This window comes from Dermochelys coriacea, chromosome 14 (genome assembly GCF_009764565.3).
Source record: "Dermochelys coriacea isolate rDerCor1 chromosome 14, rDerCor1.pri.v4, whole genome shotgun sequence".
NCBI classification, from domain to species: domain Eukaryota; kingdom Metazoa; phylum Chordata; order Testudines; family Dermochelyidae; genus Dermochelys; species Dermochelys coriacea.
Genome location: NC_050081.1, coordinates 2037976 through 2057305, shown reverse-complemented (window position 1 = coordinate 2057305; position 19330 = coordinate 2037976). Strand labels below are relative to the sequence as shown.

General features: G+C 46.7%; 1 long non-coding RNA gene across 2 annotated transcripts; it reads right to left on the bottom strand.

Moving 5' to 3' along the window:
• Nucleotides 1-2002: 2002 nt before the first annotated feature.
• LOC122456725 lies at nucleotides 2003-12207 on the bottom strand. Of its 2 annotated transcripts, none has more exons than XR_006275742.1 (3): nucleotides 11892-12207; nucleotides 3826-3923; nucleotides 2003-2344 (listed from the first exon to the last, which is right to left on the bottom strand). It is a non-coding gene; the product is annotated as an uncharacterized LOC122456725 (long non-coding RNA). The 2 variants fall into 2 exon arrangements; XR_006275743.1 differs by lacking the exon at nucleotides 2003-2344 and adding an exon at nucleotides 3208-3330.
• Between the last annotated feature and the right edge of the window lie 7123 nt (nucleotides 12208-19330).

The following is a 19330-nucleotide window of genomic DNA, read 5'->3' as shown; positions in this document are numbered from 1 at the left end:
CTAGCATAGGGTGACCAGACAGCAAGTGTGAAAAATCAGGATAGGAGGTGGGGGGTAATAGGAGCCTATATAAGAAAAAGACCCACAAATCAGGACATCTGGTCACCCCTAGCCTAGCAGCGGTGGCTGATCAGTATGGGGTCCCCATAACTTTGTTTCCTGGAGGAGGGTATACTGATGCAGGTGTCCCAGATGAGTGGGACAAAGGAGCTGCTTCCTCAGGCTGAAAGATAATTCTCTCCCCCAATCCTCCTTACTCCCCACCAACTCCCACTCTCCTCCTCTTGGGCGCCAGCTGCTGCTTGATGAGGTCAAGGAGACAGACACATGCTGCAGGCCTCACTCCTTTGCCCCCTGCCCCATTCATTCAATGTCGCTGTCTCTGTGTTGTCTGCTGTTGAGAGGAAAGGGTTAAAAAGCAGCCCAAGAGAGGCAAGAGAATTCAGCCACAATGGCAGGCAGGAAATGTGCAGGAGCCAGCCCCATAACACACACAAGCTGCAGCCCCTGGCCGGTGGAGTGGGAAGGAACTGGGAAGCTTTGTGGAGTATTGGGATCTGGGGTCTTGGAGGAAAGTTGGGGCACATGGGCAAGAAGTGGCACTGAACCTCTCTGGCTCATCTGAATAATCAGTTATCCCCAACCCTATGCTCCTTGTTCTCTGCTCCCTACTCTTCAACCATGAGGCTGTGGGTGAAGGCTGCATAGGAGCAACATAGCTCATGCCCTTCCCTGCCCCACACAGGTGCAGAAATTGAGGCCTGGGCTGCAAATTCTAGCCTCGAAAGCTAAAGGGGCCTGTTCCTGTTTAGCACAGGTGAGAGGGCCTAACTCAAGAGGGTGGGAGTGTAAAGCCCTCTATGTCTACAATGGGCCCCAGGAAAGCAAGCTGACTCCACACAGGGTCCTGCCGGTGCAGGGAAGAGCAGTGAGAAGGTTGGTCTGTCTCTTTGCCCAACCTTTGCCTCTAGTAGGAACAGGACTGAGACAGACCCATTTACTGCAGACCACCACACCGCTGTCAGCTGGCCCTGACTTCAGACCCTCCCCTCCTGGGCCAGATGTCAGCCCGTAGCCTAGTGACAAATGACTGCTGAGTGCATTCCCAGCCCCCTGGTCTCTTCTGTTCGCACCGTTTTCGCCTGCTACCCTCATCTTCCCCGGCAGTCATCCCAGGGCTGGCATCTGCCTGTCATTTGTTTGGCCAATTCATCTGCCTGAGCCTAGTTTTGTCATCGAACTGGGTGTGAATGGCTGTCAGTGGGCCATGGCCCAGCCCTCCCTCCACAGATTGCCTTCACATTATGTTATAAGGACACTCTAGGGCACCTAAAATATCCCACTAATGGGGCATCATGAGGGCAATGAAAGCACTGTGGTGGAGGGCACATTCCCCCAACCCCTTGGTGGGGGAGCGGAGCAGGAGGAGCATCGATTAGACCTGCACACCCTGACCTTTCTGTTCTTGAAAAATTGCTCTTCAGCAGCTCAGGCAATAAAATTAAATTGATTCACAATGAACAAGGATGAAATTTGTGTCACAGGGAGGGAAACTGTCAACTGTAAATGGGTGATGTTGCCCTGGTGCCAAGGAGAGCCAGGTCTGCGCTGGGGGAGAAATGACCTAATGCGTCCCAGGTGAGGTGACTTGTCTGCAGGGAAGCAGCCTGGTTCAGGAGGGGGCAATGCGGTGCCCCTCTCGGTCCCACCGCGGTGTTGCCACTTGGAGAGGAGGCGGCAGGTGGAACGTCCGAAGCGTCCGTGGCAGTTGGTCAGAGCGGGGGGAAAGGGGAGCCTCAGCCCCGGCCCAGTTTGGGGGAGGGGTAGCATCCCCTCCAGGGGCAGAGAGACAAGGGCAGATGCATGGGGGAAGCCGGGGCGAACCAGCGGGCTCATGAGCAGGGGGCAGAGAGAGCCCCGGGCTCCAGGAAATGGATGGGGCAGCCCCAGAACCTGCTGGAGGAGAGAGAGGATTTCCCCCATCGCCCACTCAGCACCTACCAGAGCAGAGCTGGGGATTTACCTCCACCTGGCGTCTGTCAGAGCCGGAGGGATTGGAGCCTGGCTGGGGCACGAGGCGCGATCCAATGCGCAGACTAACCGGAGCGGCTGCCCACTCGGAGCAAGGGGCCGTCTTGCCCGGCCTCCTGCCTCTGGCAGCAGCTAATGCTGCGCTATCAACTCCGCCGTGTGGACGGCAGCACAAGCCGGTCGCTATCAGTGCACCAGGCAGGTCTAACTCGGGAGGCGCCGGGGAGCAGATAGGAGCAAGGGGATCTTTTCACTGAGTCACTCTTATGGCCAGCGCTGCTGCCCTTTAAAAAGTCATTTAGGAAGTCAGGCCCTATGGAAATATAATGGGAAATCAACAGCCTATTGTTGCTGGGCTTAATTTAGCAGGCTGGCCATTCGGGCAGCGACGTAACAGTGTGACACTGCGTAAGCAGAAGCCCTGGAAAGAGATGAATCAGCCCTGAGCCCTCAGCGGAGGCAGGAAAGGCTGAGCTGGCACAGGCAGATAGATGAATTCACCTGCTCATCCAGGGCCAGGAGATATTAGATGCTACCAGGCAGCAGTTAACAGGGATGCCATTTGCTTGTGTAGGCCCAGATCTAAAACTGCTGTAATTGGTTTTAGTGCCTCCTTGGGATATTAAACATTTCCATTGCCAAAAAATAGGGCACTCAAAATTAAGAGTTAGGAGGCCCTGGGGGTGTACAGATTAGTACACAGTGTTCATTGGATATGTCCAGTGTGTGATGTTCAGGCTGCAATAATAAGAGAATAAGGCAAATAGTTTGTAAAAGTAACTATTCATTTTGACTGGGAACTAGTATCAGGTACAGTTCATAGACCCATAGACATGAGAGATGGGAAGTGTCTCTTACTGGGGTCTCTCTCCTTGGACTAGAGAAGTATCACTTCCTAAAGAACACTTTCTAGTCTTTTGACAGGCGCATAAAAATTTCCCAGACAATGGGTTTCCATCCCTGCTTTTGCAGGAGACAGCCTGAGTCACTGCACCGACAGGAAGCTTTTCCTCATGGTCTGCCTGAATTTTTTCTTTTCTTAGTTTAATCCCATTGCGCCTACTGGTACCCACCCCTGCACCACCCTAAAGAATTCCCTTTCCGCCCTGTTGTTTATCCTCCTCACATACTTTTAGACTACTCTCATTTCCCCAGTCCCCATCCTTAGTCATCAGCTGGCCAAGCAATAGGGATGTAACCAGTCAGAACTTTCCCCATAAATCATATTTATTGACTCATCTCTATTGCTCTTTTCTGGATTCTCTCCAGTTTGTCTATATCTTTCTGGTCATTGGGCACCTGGAAAAAAGCACCACAATCCAGGGGTTAAACCAAAGCCATGCGCCCAGGGACTATTCCTTCCCTTCTCTTCAGCCCAAAACTGTACTGCCTTTTGGTTTCTTTTCTGTCTTTTAGATAAGACAGGGTTTGTCATTTTACTCCGTCTGTACAGTGCGCACCAGAGTATAGCCCTGACCTAGTCTGGGTCTTTTCTTTGTATTACAGCAGCACCTAACTAATATCTACGATTTGTAAGCATATGCACCATGCTCATCCCCATAGTATCTACAAACATATCACATTCCAAACCCCTGCCTTTATCTGTCACAGCCATTCCATTTCTTGCTCCCTACATTTCTCCTTCCCAATCAGGTTTTGAATTTCAGATTATTCTCCCTACATGGATTAAAAGCATTTTCCCAGACTGCAGCCCATTTTGCTATTTCCTGCACAGGTTATCAGGCTGTCTTGGGCTCTTTCTGTTATTTCTATTTTGGTGTTTGCAACACCTACCAATTGAGTACCAGCAGAAAATATCCATAGTGTGCTGTATGCGGCCACTCCCATGCCATTGAAGATGTTAAATGAGAGCAGGCCTACCTTTTATGGTCCTGTAGAACATACAAGAAATTAATCCAATTGCCTTCTTTAGAAATGTAACAGGGTCCTACAGAGTTCAGTAGAGAATGAGATCCTGTCCATATTTTTTTTTAAATTATTTCGTAGAATTCTATTGAAGGTATGGTTTCAGAGTAGCAGCCATGTTAGTCTGTATTGCTGTAGCTCATGAAAGCTTATGCTCAAATAAATTTGTTAGTCTCTAAGGTGCCACAAGTACTCCTTTTCTTTTTATTGAAGGTATGTAATTCTCTAATGCCAGAGGATGGGTAAAAGAACCTATACTAAGGTTTATCATTTTCTATTAAATTGTGTAGGACTTTTCTGTAAAAGTAATGCTGATCCATACAGCTTCTCAACAGCCAACTCTCCCAAATCAATACTTAATCGTTGAACACCCATTTCCCTTTGTAACAGCCCTTCCATGACATGGCCCCTTCTCAAGCCAATCTGAATTACTCTGAGAAATAAGTGTTAATGAGACTCCATATCCAATGCTTTAGTGAACTCCAGTTAGATCCCAGTTCCTGTGCTCTGCTACACTCACACACTAGCTATTTCCTCACAGTAGGTCATGGGTTTGGCATCTTGCTATCACTCTGGCCTCACCTCTGTGAGCCTGTGATGTAGAAGTGGGAACAAGTGCAGGGAACTGAGTCAGGGAAGCTGGGTTCTCTTCCTAGCTTTGTGACTTCCTTTAAGTGTGATTTCTGGGCAAGTCACATAAGTGTTCAGTACCTCTGCTTTCCCATCTGTAAAATGGGAATAACAGTGCTCATCCCCTCCTGCTTCAGGGACAAGAGGGAGGCTCATATAATACTTGCAAAGTGCTTTGAGATCCTTGGCTGAAAGACGCCACACTTGGGCACAGTATCCTTCTGATTTAAGTTTACTCTTTAACAACCAGGCCATTTCCATGATGAACAACAGCTTTGTGGAGTGCTGGGCATGTAGGCAGTGTTGTAGCCATGTCAGCCCCTGGATATTCGAGACACAAGGTGGGTGAGGCAGGCACTCTTTTTTATGGGACTAATTCCTGGTAGTGAGAGAAACCAGGTTTCGCGCTGACAGGTCCCAGCCCCTGAGGAAGAGCTCTGTGCCCGCTCGAAAGCTGGCCTCTCTCACCACCAGGAGTTGGTCCAATAAAAGACATGACCTCCCGCCCCTTGTCGCTCTAAGCCGGCGCTCGGGCAGAGAGATGCAGTTACTATTAGGCTCCGCTAGATGCCCTCTCTGAGTAACTCCTCTTGTTGTATTTCAGGAGCTTAGCCTAGCACCAGTCCCTCCCCCACCTCTTGCCTTTTATGGTCCTAACGCTGCAGTGGCCCAACCATGGGCCATTGCAGAGCTATGCTGCTGAGGCATGTTGAAGAGAGACCCTTCCCCCTTTCTGCTTATTCCATCCTGCTCTGCTATTTCTAAACGCCGCAATGTAAGACCTGCGAAGAGTGATTTCCGGCTGGGGGCAGCTGAGGGCGACTTCTTGTGGCTTGGGCAAAGTGAGATGTTTCCTGGCTCTGGCTAATTCAGCAAGGTTCCCACTGTGGCAGCCATCTCACCCTTTCTCACCTGGGAGAGCTGCTGTACCACAAGGCACCTAGTTCCGTTCTCGTCCGTGGTGACAGGCAGGATGTACAGGAAGCATTAAAGTCTTTGCATAGCTGCCTTTCTCTCCCTTCCTGCACTTGTTTGCTAGTGAGATCATGCTCACAGCACCTGCTAATCAGCTCTATCACAGTGATTTAGTGATTAAAGGCACAGTGCCTCTGCACCCGTCACCTTCACCCTTCCAAAGCTGCAGAGTCCTTGGACAAATCTAATGCCACACTTTGCCTCTGGAATGACACAGCATGGCCTGAGAGCAGAGGCATGGTGCAGCAAGGGCACAAATGCCCATCTTCTTCACTCACATTAATCCAAACGAACAAGCAGTAAAAGGTCATGCCACAAGGCATTGGAATAATTGTAATGCAGCACAATTCGTTCATGTCCCCATCACTCCTCCACACCGACCAAGAGGCAGAGAAGCTGAGCAGCAAGGGAATGATTGGTACGGTCTCTAGGATTGGGGATGTGTTAACTACACTATTAGAAACCCCTATTCCAGGCAACTCAGGAACAGGATCACCCTCTGGGGAACAACTTTGTTTCCTTCCTTTTTATGTTGGCTGGAACGAATAGGTGGCAGTTTTCAAGTAACAAAAGCCCAACTCTAATCAATGCAATGGAGCTACCCTTTCTGGGACATGGCTGTGTGAAAAAGTTATGTTTATCTGAAATTGTGCATTCACCTAGAGCATTCCTTGACAGCCACAGTCAATACATCAAAATAATCAGTTGCAAATCAAAATAGTCTGCTCATGAGTTTATCTTTGTAAATTATGGAAATTCTGACAAATCTACAAAAGCTGTTCCTTTTTACTTGTCTGGCTGTTAGTTGCTAGGAGAAGATTAATATCTCATGGCATCATGGTCATAGGTCAAATATTAGACCTTATCACAGATTCAAGGGTAATTACCTTTCCAGTGGCACAGAGCACCGCCCACAATGCCTAAGAGCCCAGAAGGAGTTCAAGGTAGGTTGCCTCTAACTGGGGAATCCAAAAACTATTGGACAATACATGAGACAAAACAGAGTGTTTCCATTTAGTGTGTAGTACAAACTAGTCACTTTGAACATTTGGCAAAACAAAACAAAAAACCCAGAAAATAAATCCCTTCTCCAGTGCTAGTCTCTTGAAGTATGAGGATCAGCACCTGGAAACACATGGAGGCTAGGTCCAACAATTGCTATTAGCCAGGGTAGTCATGGATGCAACCTGATGCTCTATGTGAACCTAAACCTCTGACTACCAGAAGCTAGAACTGGCTGACAGGGGATGGATCACTTGATAAAGGACCCTGTTCTGTTCATTCCCTCTGAAGCACCTGGTCACTGTTGGAAAACAGGCTTCTAGGCTAGATGGACCCAATATGGCCATTCTTATGAAACCAGAAGACCCACCTGGAGGGTTAATTATATGCCACCAGTTGTCACAGTGAGCAGTGAATCTCATGATGCAATCTTGTCTCATGCCATTGTAGATGGAAAAACCCCCCTAAGTACTTCTGTGAGGGATGAAAAGATGGGCAAGAAAACTGGCCTCAGTCCAGGTTGTCATTGCCAAATCTGCTTTCTCACTGATTTCCAAAAATCTCCAAATATGGAGCTGGGCTTTGATTATGCTCCCCCATCTCAAAGTCAGTGTGGTTTATCACACATTAGTGAAGACCAAAGATCACCGCACACAACTGGAATCCCCCACTCTTGTAGGGTTGCTTCTTTACAAATCTGCCTGAGGGCTCTCAGTTAATGGGTTGGAGTTACTTTCCACCAAGTAGGTGTGACTGAGTCTAACTGGGGAAATATTGATGTTCTGTAGAGAAAATTTTTCCCCTGATCAATGCTGTGACAGAAGTGCACCAAAGTCCTCTTTTGAAGTCCTAAAATTAGTTTTCCTGAGTTCATCTACCTGCTCTTGCAAATTTTCAGCATGGTGTGGACCTTGGAGCAGGAGAGAGAGAGTGAAAAGGAATGGGGAAAAGCCTGGCTTGAATGCCTGCTCCATCTACTGCAACAAGAGAAGACTCCCACTGTTTTTCATCTATTTCTAAAGATGGAGCAAACAACGTTGAGCTCCAACACCGTCAGCTCAAGTAATCTGATCTCTATCATGCATTCTTACAACTACAACACCCACCTGCTGAAGTGAAGAAACAGATTGACAGAGCCAGAAGAGTACCCAGAAGTCACCTACTACAGGACAGGTCCAACAAAGAAAGTAACAGAACACCACTAGCCATCACCTTCAGCCCACAACTAAAACCTCTCCAATGCATCATCAAGGATCTACAACCTATCCTGAAGGACGACCCATCACTCTCACAGATCTTGGGAGACAGGCCAGTCCTTGCTTGCAGACAGCCCCCCAACCTGAAGCAAATACTCACCAGCAACCACACACCACACAACAGAACCACTAACCCAGGAACCTATCCTTGCAACAAAGCCCGTTGCCAACTCTGTCCACATATCTATTCAGGGGACACCATCATAGGGCCTGATCACATCAGCCACACTGTCAGAGGCTCATTCACCTGCGCATCTACCAATGTGATGTATGCCATCATGTGCCAGCAATGCCCCTCTGCCATGTACATTGGTCAAACTGGACAGTCTCTACGTAAAAGAATAAATGGACAGAAATCAGACGTCAAGAATTATAACATTCAAAAAACAGTCGGAGAACACTTCAATCTCTCCGGTCACACGATTACAGACCTGAGAGTGGCTATCCTTCAACAAAAAAACTTCAAAAACAGACTCCAGCGAGAGACTGCTGAATTGGAATTAATTTGCAAACTGGATACAATTAACTTAGGCTTGAATAGAGACTGGGAGTGGATGAGTCATTACACAAAGTAAAACTATTTCCCATGTTATTTCTCCCCCCCATCCCGCCCCCCACTGTTCCTCAGACGTTCTTGTTAACTGCTGGAAATGGCCCACCTTGCTTGTCACCATGAAAGGTTTTCCTCCTCCCCCCCCCCCCCCGCTGGTGATGGCTCATCTTAAGTGATCACTCTCCTTACAGTGTGTATGATAAAACCCATTGTTTCATGTTCTCTGTGTGTGTATATCAATCTCCCCTCTGTATTTTCCACCAAATGCATCCGATGAAGTGAGCTGTAGCTCACGAAAGTTTATGCTCAAGTAAATTTGTTAGTCGCTAAGGTGCCACAAGTACTCCTTTTCTTTTTGCGAATACAGACTAACACGGCTGCTACTCTGAAATCTGAGGAGACTGTGGCCTCTTACGGCTGGCCGTAAATCCTTTGAAAATGGAACCTGAGTGAGTGAGCTGAATGATTCCCATGTTGCAGTCACACTCCTGGCCTTCACTTCCCTTGTTCTGCATGGGCAGCACATGAGCTGCAGCAACCTCTCCCCACATGCCGCTAGCATAGTATGATTTTGGAGACTGTTTGGAATATTTTAATGAGAAATCATTTCCCTCCCTTTGCCTGATGGGACGTATTTCTAGGATGACCAGAGAAGGTCTCTCCAGCTGCTGGTTGTAGTGAGGAGGGCAAGTCCAGAACCTCTAGTAATATGCATATTCCCTGCAGCTTTTCCCTGGTTCAGGTGAGAAAGCTGCTTGGGCTAGCTCCTTTCACACTTTTTCCTGAATCTTCTGGAATGCCACAAACATTCACAATGAGCAGACTCGTCAAGCAGAACAAAAGATCCAGCCAATGCAAGATCAGCTGCCTTCCTACAAGATGACCTCTAGCTTACCCAGAAGTTGTGGGCTGGATGCAGGCATCACTTGGTGAAATTCTGTGTTGTGTTTTGCAGGAGGTCAGAGAAAATGATCAAAACGGTCCTTTCAGGTCTTAAAATCGCTGTCTTCATGAATCCTGCTGGGGCAGTCAGAGAACATTCCTGGGCCAGGGTGAGTGACCTGCTCTGGGAGAGCCGTGTGTGTCTGAGCTGCAGCAAGCTGTCCTGAACATTAAATCCTGTGCTCCAAAAGGCATTTCCCAACTCACTGGAGATTTTTTTTTAGTGAGTGTGAAAGTCAGAGCTGCCTTTGAGGGTGACACTCTCATTTACACAGACAAAGACCTCACATTTTCAGCATCATGCTCAGCTGGTGTCTCTGGTGAAAATGGGGCTCAGCAAACCTGCAAGTGGGGCAGAATGTGCAAAATCTCTCTGGAAAAATATCATAAAATTTGCTAAAATAGCAAAAATATCACAAAACTGCAAGGAATGTAGCAAAAATCCCAGCAGTTAACTGAGTTCCTCTTCACCCAAAGTTCCAGGGCTACTTCAGATTATGTCCTGAAGTCATCTGGAGCAAGGGCAGGCACACCCAATCTGGGGTCCACATCAGGCCCTCTAACAGTGGCATGGCTGGAGGAGTTGGTCTTGCCCATTTCCAGAGCCCTAGTGCTGCAGCAGGACGGGGAGGTATGGGAAGATTGATTGTTGGGGGAATCTCTGTGATTGCTTTTGGTGCTGGAAGGGACAGAATTGGGGTGAGTGTAAAATTAGCAGATGGGGAGATGCCAGGAAATGAGGTATCTCTCTCACTGCCTGAGAGACAGCTGGAGTTCCCAGAACCTGCTCAGCATCCCCTGGGGAAACCAGAACAGCAAACATCAGCCTAAAAATAGCTGACCAGGGCATATGTACTCATGACAAAATGAGAACTGAAAAGAGAGATGGTCTAGAAGCTTTCCATGGAACAGCCCCCCAGCCCAGCCCTTTGTCACTGAACACTTCAGACTTCATGCATCCGATGACGTGACCTGTAGCTCATGAAAGCTTATGCTCAAATAAATTTGTTAGTCTCTAAGGTGCCACAAGTACTTCTTTTCTTTTTCACTTCAGACTAAGCTCCCATTTAATTATGTCACATAATGAAGGGAGGGACCCTTCCACTCACTCTAGGACAAGCATCTCTTTCCTTTTTAAAACCAAAATCCTTGAGTTTTTGCACAAACTTCCTAAAGTTAAATTATCTGCTATGCACAGTCCAGCTCCAGGACTTTTCTCGGGGATCCCTCTCAAGGGTGTTCCCAGTCTTGCAGGGAATGACAGATGTCTGATCTCTATTTGAGGGCACCCATCACCATGTTTCAAGTACCAATGATATCCAGCCATTACAGACTATCCCTTTTTACAGCAGGTACCTCATGGAAACTATAACATTGCTCTGTTGTGAGAGAATCATGTTCCTCTCTCTTCTCTTCCACCCGCCCCCCCTTCCCTGGTTTGTTCTTCTTTGGGACATTCACATGGAAATAATATCTTTGTTTATGCAAATTCCCTCTGCTTGTGACATCATCATCAGCTTCAGAGAAACCATTTGTGATGTCAAGCACAGAGGATTCTGACCTCCGCTGGGGAATAAGCTGGAGGAGCAAATGAATTCCTAAGAGACACTGTTTCCATACAGATATCCATAGGAATGAAAACCAAGAGAAGAGAAGTTGCAGATGCTGAAGGATCCCTAGTCTGGTGGATTTCCAGAGAGCCAGAGTAGAGTTTAACAGGCAGTTTTGGCCCAGTCACTGGTCTCCACTGAGGTATCAAAGTTTCCCAGAGCCAATGGCTCATCAGGCTGATGCGATTAAGGCACATGGATTTCCTAGCCAAAGGTACACAAGGGAGTGATGTGGCCAGCATCACGTCTGCCCACCTTTGACTGCCGCAACCCAATGGAGCAAGTACCCAGTTTGCTGAACTGGAGGTGGCCTATCAGTGTGAGATCAAGTGAGATGCAAACCCACGCTCTTCAGAATTGTAGTCAAGCACCTTAACAACTCAGCCACCGCACTCTAGGCTAGGAGAACTCTTTATTTGCTAGGTCTAAGAACATAAGAATGGCCATACTGGGTCAGACCAAAGGTCCATCCAGCCCAGTATCCTGTCTACCAACAGTGGCCAATGCCAGGTGTCCCAGAGGGAGTGAACCTAACAGGTAATGAACTAGTGATCTCTCTCCTGCCATCCATCTCCACCCTCTGACAAACAGAGGCTAGGGACACCATTCCTTACCCACCCTGGCTAATAGCCATTAATGGACTTAACCTCCATGAATTTATCCAGTTCTCTTTTAAACCCTGTTATAGTCCTAGCCTTCACAACCTCCTGAGGCAAGGAGTTCCACAGGTTGACTGTGCGCTGAGTGAAGAAGAACTTCCTTTTATTGCTTTAAACCTGCTGCCCATTAATTTCATTGGGTGGCCCTTAGTTCTTATATGATGGGAACAAGTAAATAACTTTTCCTTGTTCGCTTTCTCCACACCACTCATGATTTTATATACCTCTATCATATCCCCCCTTAGTCTCCTCTTTTCTAAGTCTGTCTGGTTTTGCTTCTCCCCCCTCCCACCGTTGTGGTTTTTACCTTTTTAAATGGAAGCTTTTTCCTTCTACAGACTCCACCTTAATACTTAATGTGCAAGTACCCTTCGTTTGATTTTGAGGCATCTTATGCAGACTGTCAGCTCCAGGGTGGGAAGGGGCTAGATCACCAGTGTTGTGTGCTGCAGAATCACAGAGCACCCACTTGGATTCCCTTAGCAAATGCTTAACTTTTATATAAACAAAGACTGGTATTTCAAGGAGGGGCAAAGATCAAAGCATCCAGTCTAACCAGCTCAGAGACCAGCATGCTTCTCACTAGTCATTCTCATTCTGGACTTCTGTGCAGCTGGCACTAGATTAATCAGTTAAACACAGGTGTTGTCTAGATCATTAGTTGCAATAATGTAGCATATTTTTGTCTGTTCCCAGACTCTTCTAGCAGAAGGAGTAGAGCCATGTACTGGCTGGCATCATACTTAACCCATAGGCATTAGTCTTGGAGAGTATTAATTTGTTAGTTAGTGGATTTAAATGGTGTGCAAATCACACTTGTAACTGCCAGGCCTGGGGCTGCAGATGAGATGCTTCCAGTGGCAGAATGGACTGTCGTGGGAGGTGCATTGTGGACAGTTGGCTGTTTACAAGCTTCCTAAAAGAACACGCATATCCCATGTAGGAGGAAGTGTGGGAATTAAACTGTAACTTTGAGATTCTGGTTTAACCAGCTCTTAATGCTGGTTTAGGGGAGGTGTGTTGAGGCCAGAATCTCCCATGCTCCACTAAAAAAATAGAAACTCACCACCCACTCCCAACACTTACACTTTCTAACAGAGTTAATGAAGCTGGACTAAGCAGCTTTATGATAGAGAACTTTCTAGCGACAGTGTGATACACGGAGGGCTACCAATGCACCCACTGAATCTTTTCAAAACCTCTGAAACCAAAAATACTTGGTGCAATCTACTGAGAGGATAAAGCTTCAGGGCAGTTGCTGGGCTGGTGAAGTCATGTTGCAATCAGCCGTGCACAGGCACTGGCTGAACCTGTGAATGTGATGCTTGAGAGAGCAAAGTCAGCGGAAGGAAGCTGGCTGGGCTGCCTCTCAGCAGAATGCTGAAAGGAAAGGCTGGTGGGGAGTTGCATAGCTGACTGATTCAGGTGCAAGGAGGAGAGAAACTGCCTCACCACAAACCAGAGTGCTTGCTTCCTCCCTCTCTCTGCAAAGAGAAAATAATATGCACATGCAGGGAACTCCCCTGCCCCCACATGTACATTGACTGTGAGATTTATGCCTCCCTGGCACCCCCTATTGGAAGTAGATGGCATGACCCACAGAATTCGGAAACCCGGCAGCAGCATTTTTTAATAACACCGAATGGTTCTGTCTTGCTGTCTGTCTTGTGAATGAGGCAGCGCCCTCTAATTCCATGAGAGAGAACCCCACAACCACTGTCTTTTAGGGCAACTGGAATCCATCCCAGAATCTTCCACTCGTCCCCATTGACACTGTGTGCCTGGATCCAGGGCTGTTCTGGCTCTTAACAGAGTACAGAACTTGAACCTGAATCTGAGCCCAAGTCTGGAAACCAGCTTTCTTTAACATTCCCTCCTACAATCCAAACCATAGAGCAGCCCAGCTTATTGCATGCCATATGCCTTCCCACCACCTCACCCCGTGCACCGGAGCAGTCCACTCTCTGTAATGATGAACTGCCTTACATTTCCTCTGCACCTTTCATGCAGGAAGCTCCTCAGGTGTTTTAGGGACTGGAAAAACTGCTAAAAAACAATGCTAAGGGACCACTTCACCTCTGAGATGGAGTGTGGCATCTTTTTATTAGTCATGTAGCCACACAGCATGACAATGAAGGGAAGAGAGTAAAGAAGAATTGAAACTGCAGGGAGAATACAGAGGCTCTGAATAGAATTCTGCGAGATGCAGCTGGGCCAAGCCACAAGTGCTCTTACATCAACTCTTAAAGGACAGGGAATTTCTGATGACCACAAGAGGTGCTCGGGCCCTAGGTTTGCAACTTTTCCAAGAGATGGCAACCCGAGTACTATGCTGGGGCATTGGCATTTGTAGGAAAGAGCATCACCAGCTGACTCACCCAACCACTTCCTGCAGCACCAATGTGTCCCATGGAGGTTTCCTCATCCAGAGCTGGCTCAGTCCAACCCCATAATAATCATTTGGTTTGTGTTTCTGTTATCTCAGCAATGTGAGGTCCCGTCAATGGGAGGATTAGGAGAGTCTGCTCTGGCTGGCAGAATGTTACTAGTGCTGTATCTGATATATGACTTGTCAGCTACAGCCCAAGGGCTGTTTTCTCCCCTACCAGGCAGTTGCAATTGTATCTGTTGTTCAGGCCAGTTGTGTATTTTATTGTGTATTTATTTCCCGGGGCCCCAACCATAATCAGTGCCCTGTTTCAGAAATGTAACTAGGCATTTTAGCGCCCGGGCTAACAAATTGCTAGCAAAATGAGCAAGCATATTTGTGTCTCCTTCAGGGTTTGGGGTTTTTTTGTTATTTTTCTGCCCCCACGGCTGCCCCACTTGCCCCGCCCTGGTTATGACCCTGCCTATTTTGCCAGGTGCTGTACAAGCCCATAGGAAGAGACCATCCCTATTCTGAAGAGCATCCCCATGGCTAGGGGTGGGTGGTGCCCCTCGATGTCCCTGGAGGAAGCCCCACTCTTCAGCTTTAGGACTGAGCAAGCCTTGGTGTCCCTCAGTGGGGCTTCATATTCACTCCCCCTGCTACTGCCTGTGGCTCCTGCTGGAAGTGAATCTCTTATGCTATCGTTGTGCCTCCCTCATTCCCAGCCTATCTCCTGTTCCCATCCCACTCCCAAGTCTGCTACTCGTTTCCCTGGCTAAGCACAGGCTTTTCTGCTTTATTTTAGTCTTAGTAATACGGAAATAAATAAATCTCTGCACTTCAATAGCTTAATCTACCATCTTGGCTCCCTTACAACTGGGTCAGGCCTGGGATTGACTGAGGACTCAAAGTCTAATCCTTCACCTGCCTGTGAGGGAGGATTTGCTTGTGTGGGTGGGAAGCTTTAGAAGTTTGTGCACATGATATGGAGGCACTTCTGCTAAGCTGCATTCCTGTGGGCCCTGCCTGGAGACTTACCGTCACCAAGACCTACCTCACTGGATAACACACTGAGCACCCCACTGTAATTCACTTGCCATGATTTCCTAAAGCATGCTACCTTGAGGAGGAGCCCACAGCAACAACTATGCTGATTTGCTGGTATTGGAAGACAAGAGGGACTTGTGGGAATGACATCCCTAGTCATCAGGTCCCTGAGTTTTAATGAGACACTAGATAGACTTAGGCACCTCATGTCCCAGGAGAAATGAACATGGGGTTTGGACTACTCCCAAGAAATGTTTGTGTGTATTGTAAAACAACTGCAAAATTCAGCAAGATTAGTAGTCTCTGCTCAGGAGAGGCCCAGGTCTGGAATAGCAGGGAATGCTGCAAGTTGGGAGTGAGCTGCATAGGCAGAGCTGAGTGGGAGCCCAGATCTAGGAGTATTGCAGGAGGATACGCTTTAAAAGTGCTTGGTTGAGCAAGAGTGGGAGAGGTGGGTCCAAGTTGCATGGCAGTTGTAACAGCAGCAAACATTATAGGCAAGGTTGAGATGATGCTTTCATTCTTTAGACTGTTTCTTGGAGGGCTGAAGTTTCCTATGATCCGTATCAGCCCAAATGTGACATTTTGAAAGAAAGTTTGTATAAAATCAGCTCAACCTCTTTTGAGTTATGGGTACCAAAGTATAAAAGTAACACCTTTCCTCTTTCAAAGAACAAAAGTCACCTCTGGTGTTGTGTATGCACAGTTATAAAGAGCTGCAAAACTCTATTTGGAAATATTAGCTGTCATTGATACGGAGTAAATCTTTAGTATCTTGTAGACCCTGATCCTGCAATTAGACCTGTGTGGATATGTTTGCAAGATCAAGGCTTTGTTTGTTCTAGATGGAATATCTTCATTTGCCTGCATGGAATATGATGAAGACCTGGGAGGTCTGTGCTTTGACTGCCTTTCTTAGGAATAGTTTGTCAATTTATTTTGGAAAATAGTGTGTGACAAGAAGCAGGGCTTTGGTGTTTGATGCTATAGTAAAAGTATTTGCCTTGCTGCCTTTGATCCTTCCCTTTTGATGAGAAATGTGTTGCGTGTTCTCAGCCTGGCCCCTAAAGGACAAGAAAATTTCTACCTGCCACCACCATAACTGATTATGGAGCGGCTGGCAGGGGAAAGTAGGCTGGGTGAGGGAGAAAGCCCTAGCAAGTGACAAGGAGAGACAAGGGGGGGGTTTACTTTCTAAGCCTTAAGCTGGAAAAGAGAATGAAGCACTTCACAATCCCAAAGGGATCATTTCAGTTTCTTTCCCAAATCCCTCAGAGTTAACACACCGGGCAGCCAAGGGCTGAGACGGCATATTGGTGCCTGCTCTGAACCTGCAAGGGGAATAGGGGAGGATGACTTGAAGGAAAAGGAAATCCAATTGCCATCTCCAGCTCATTTAGGGTGAGAGGAGCCAGCCCCCCCAGCCAGTTGTGTGTCTTTTTTTGCTGATGAGCCTTTGTTTACTATGTTCTACTCAGTGTTTTATTCTCCAAAATTAAATCTGACTCTAGCAGCCCCTTGTCTGATTTTGCAGAGCATGGCTAGAAAGTGGATCTTTCTGGGCTTGTAGTAAGTGTTGGCACCATGTTTATTTTCTGATGGAAATCTTTGTGATTCCAGTGGATGGAGATGATTGGAAAACCCTGTGCAAAACACCCCAACCCTTTCACAACTCACTGAGCAGCTGACTGGCTTCCTGCTGCTACTGCCTGTGCAATGTCTGCAGGAGACATGTGTACAGATGGGTTTCCGAAGAAGAAAATCTCATAATTATACTTAGCTGGCAACAAACTGCATCAGCTTAAGTGATAAGCAGCATATCAGAGCCCAGTACCCACCCCTCTCTCTAAGGCTGCTTTATATCCAGAGAGACACCAAGGAAGGTGCAGAAGGGAGAGAGCAGAAGCAGGAGGCTTTCAGCTCACACCGACAAGCCAGCTTCCCATTCCTTATGACATGTAGGGAAAGAGAATTCCCTTAGCTCCCCAGGCTTATACTTTCCCTCCCCAACCTCCATAGTTAGGAAAGATTCCACTTTATGTGAGAGCAGTTTTTCATCATTGCTTAGTTTCCCATTGCTCTGCTTTGCTGGAGTGGTCCCCATGTCCTTCCAACAGACCTGGCATTCTGGTAATGGATTGTGGACCTACTCTTCCTCTCACATACCCCTGTGTAAATCGGGAGTGACTCCACTGAAGTCAGTGGAGGTAATACTGAAGGATGGGAGGAGAGTCAGAGCCTGGGTCCATAACCAGACCATCATGACAGGGATTTAACAGATACTGTGTCCCAGGTCTGATTTTTCTGCCCTTTTCCTGATTTAATTGCCAGATGTCTAAGAAAATTAAAGACAGATCTTCTCTGGGGCCCTTTAATGACCCCCTCTCCCCTAGTTAGGAATGGAAGGACAGAGAAATGTAGCCCAGAGCTTTCAGGGAATGGGGAATTATTCTCACTTGAGTCTCCCAAAGGAAGATACTTTCTCTTCCCCCATCCACATGTGCATGGGTCTCCCAAGATGAACATAATTTAAGAACATAAGAACGGCCATACTAGGTCAGACCAATGGTCCATCTAGTCCAGGATCCTGTCTCCAACAGTGGCTGGAGCCAGATGCTTCAGAGGGAGTGAACAGAAAAGGGCAATTTTTATCAAGTGATCTATCCTCTGGCATACACTCCAAACTTCTGGCAGTTCTAGGGACACCCGAGCATAGAGTTGCATCCATTACCATCTTGGCTAATAACCATTGATGAACCTATCCTCTATGAACCTATAATTCTTTTTTGAACCCAGTTATACTTTTGGCCTTCATGCATAGGTGCTGAAACTAGAGGTGTTGGGGGCACTGCCACACCCGCTGGCCTGAAGTGGTTTCCATCATATACAGGGTTTACAGTTTGGTTCAATGGTTTTCAGCACCCCCACTATAAAATTTGTTCTGGCACTCCTGCCTTCATGACATCTCCTGGCAACAAGTTCCACAGGGTCACTGTGTGTGGTGTGTAGAAGTACTGCCTTATTTGTTTTAAATCTGCTGATTATTAATTTCATTGAGTAACCCCAGGTTCTTGTGTTATGTGAATGGGTAAATTACACTTTCTATTCACTTTCTGCACACTATTCATGATTGTATAGGCCACCTTTATCACCTCACCCCTTAGTTGTCTCTTTTCTCAGCTGTATAGTCCCATTCTTTCTAATCTCTCCTCATATGGTAGATGTTCCAGACTCTGTACTTTATGCCCTTCTTTGTACTTTTCCCAATTCTAATAGATCTTTTTTGAGATGAGGCAACCAGAACTGCACTCAGTATTCAAGATGTGGGTGTATCATGAATTTATATAGAGACATTATGATAGTTTCTGTCTTATTATCCATCCCTTTCCTAATGGTTCCTAACATTCTGTTCACTTTTTTGACTGCTGCTGCACATTGAGCAGATGTTTTAACTAGCCACAACAATACCAAGATCTCTTTCTTGAGTGGTAACAGCTAATTTAGACCCCATCATTTTGTCTATATAGTTGTGATGATGTTTTCCAATATGCATTACTTTGCATTTATCAACACTGAGTTTCATAAGCAATTTGTTGCCCAGTCACCCAGTTTTGTGAGATTCCTGTGTAACTCATCACAGTCAGCTTGGACTTAACTATCTGGAGTAATTTTGTATCATCTGCAAGCTTTGCCCCTCACTGTTCACCCCTTTTCCAGATCATTTGTGAATATGTTGAACTGCATTAGTCCCAGTTTTCCCAGTGAAAACTGACTGCCTATCCTTTGTTTCCTATCTGTCAACCAATTATTAATCCAGGAGAGGACCTTCCCTCTTATCCCATGATGGCTTACTTTACTTAAGAGCCTTTGGTGAAAGATCTTGTTAAAGGTTTTCTGAAAGTCCAAGTACACTGTATCCACTGGATCCCCCTTGTCCACATGCTTGTTGACCCCCTCAGAGAATTCTAATGGATTGGTGAGGCAGGATTTCCCTTTGCAAAATCTGTGTTGACTCTTCCCCAGCATACCATGTTCATCTATGTATATGATAAGTCTATTCTTTACTGTAGTTTTCAGCCAATGTGGCTGGTACTAAAGTTAGGGTTACTGGCCTGTAATTGCCAGGACCACCTCTGGAGCCTCTTTTAAAAATTGTTGTTACATTACCATCTGCAAGTCACCTGGTACATAGACTAATTTAAGTGGTAGGTTACAAATCACAGTTAGTAGTTCTGCAATTTCATATTTGAGTTCCTTCAGAACTCTTGAATGAATTCCATCTGGTCTTGTTGACTTATTATTGTGTAATTTATTGATTTGTTTCAATA